The sequence below is a fragment of the Anser cygnoides genome, chromosome 2 (genome assembly GCF_040182565.1).
Source record: "Anser cygnoides isolate HZ-2024a breed goose chromosome 2, Taihu_goose_T2T_genome, whole genome shotgun sequence".
Classification (NCBI taxonomy): domain Eukaryota; kingdom Metazoa; phylum Chordata; class Aves; order Anseriformes; family Anatidae; genus Anser; species Anser cygnoides.
In genome coordinates this window covers 75,129,531-75,131,537 of record NC_089874.1, presented here as the reverse complement: position 1 = coordinate 75,131,537, position 2,007 = coordinate 75,129,531, and the positions used below count along the sequence as shown (strand labels likewise).

General features: G+C 41.5%; 1 non-coding gene across 1 annotated transcript; it reads left to right on the top strand.

Moving 5' to 3' along the window:
* The first annotated feature begins 1,060 nt into the window (after positions 1–1,060).
* LOC125183752 (U5 spliceosomal RNA) lies at positions 1,061–1,175 on the top strand. Its single transcript, XR_007166278.1, has one exon. It is a non-coding gene; the product is annotated as a U5 spliceosomal RNA (small nuclear RNA).
* Positions 1,176–2,007: the final 832 nt, after the last annotated feature.

The following is a 2,007-nucleotide window of genomic DNA, read 5'->3' as shown; positions in this document are numbered from 1 at the left end:
CAATTTTGAATTACTGATAATTTTATTCTGTGACTTTAGACACACTTAATGTCATCAAAAGCTTGCTGATATCTGGTTCTTTAAGTTACTGTAATTTATTTTCCATTCTTATAGTGCTATTAAGGAATGTACTTTTTGAACCACGTATTTCTGTTTTGGAGACCAAGCAATTAACGGTTTTTTGTCACTTCTCTGTAACTCATCATATTGCAGTATATGCTTTCATTCTAGTTTCTGTACATGTACTGTCACACATACTGAGTGTAATACAATATTATTCCAAAAATAACCCCAGCTGTGAATATTGTTTTGAAATTACTAACTGGAAACAATCAGCTAGTATCTTTAAAGGATATTTGATAAGCTAATTTCTAGGATAAAAGCCTGTGTTTTTAATTTTTTCTGTTTTCATTTTAACTCTCTGGCTTCCATACATCTTGTAAAACTTCTGATGTAGATTTGCAAATCTCACCAGACATGTGGTCCAAAACTTGAGCACACAGAAAACTATCTGTACAATGATAACTGCACATCAAAACCAGGAAATTTAATGCCAGCTATCACTGAATTAGAGAATTTTAATAGCATAATTTAACATTATAATATTTTTTAAATTATGTGAATTATATTTTTGCCTGTTTAAAGATAAAAGTTTTAAATCTTGTTTTTACAAAGAAAAAATCCTTTTCTCTTCTTTTTTCTTTATTGAAAATGCATAAGAAAGATATTTATACTTATTCCTTTCAGCTGAAAATACCATTTAACTTGCTTGTATGTTATTTCTGCCCTTAGCTCTAAAGGTGATGTCATTTGAAAGCAGTTTCTAACATGTTTATACATTTGAGCCACATACATATTGTGCTTTTGCTTTCTATACACAGTTTCCTTGGGCTTCCAATGATAAGTGTGTCCACATAGAATTTCCACTTAGAATTCAATTCGGAACCTTTGGGAATTTTTAATGGAGAGTTTATGAACAACAACAAATGTAACATAAAGCCTTAGCTCTGTATGGCTGAAACAAATGAATATTAATCAAGAACATTTAAAACTACTAAACATACTCTGGTTTCTCTTCAGATCGTATAACTCTTTCGCCTTTTACTAAAGATTTCCATGGAGAGGAACAAGCACGAGTGTCGTGGAATTTTTTGAGGCTCTGCTTCGGTAGAAATTTTTTTTTTTTGAGGGCTATTAGGGAGTGTGAGCGGGAGATAGACTGGTGGAGTGACTCCCTGCAGGGCCTGAAGGAGAGGTACCGGGGTGAGACACCCCTAATGGGGATGGACCCCCTGCCCTGTCGCTGTCGGGCAGAGGGAGGTGACCTAGAAGTTGAGGAGGGATGGAGACAGGTCCCTGCTCGACCTTTCAGGCAACACCCCCCCCACCGGCCCCACCTTCCCAGGTGCCCTTACGTAACAGATTTGAGGCCCTGGAGCTTGAGAGACCGGTGGGTGAGGACGAGGTAGAAAGTCTACCCAGGAGGATGCCTAGGGCGAGGAAGCCAACTCCACGCCTCAAGACTGCCTCCACCAAGAAAGACAGAAGGGTGATCATTGTAGGCGACTCCCTTCTCAGGGGAACAGAGGGCCCTATTTGTCGACCTGACCCTACCCGTAGGGAAGTCTGCTGCTTCCCTGGGGCCAGGGTCAGGGATGTTGCCAGGAAGCTTCCCAACCTGGTTCGCCCCTCTGACTACTACCCTCTTTTGATAGTCCAGGCTGGCAGTGATGATATTGATGAGAGAAGCCTGAAAGCTATCAAACGGGACTTTAGGGGACTGGGACAGTTAGTGAATGGAGCGGGAGTACAGGTGGTGTTTTCATCTATCCCTGCAGTAGCAGGGAGGGATACCGAGAGGACACGGAAAGCTCACCTGATTAACACGTGGCTCAGAGGCTGGTGCCAACACAGAAATTTTGGGTTTTTTGACCATGGGGCACTTTACTCGGCACCCAGCCTGATGGCCGCAGACGGGTCCCTATCTCAAAGGGGAAAACGGATCCT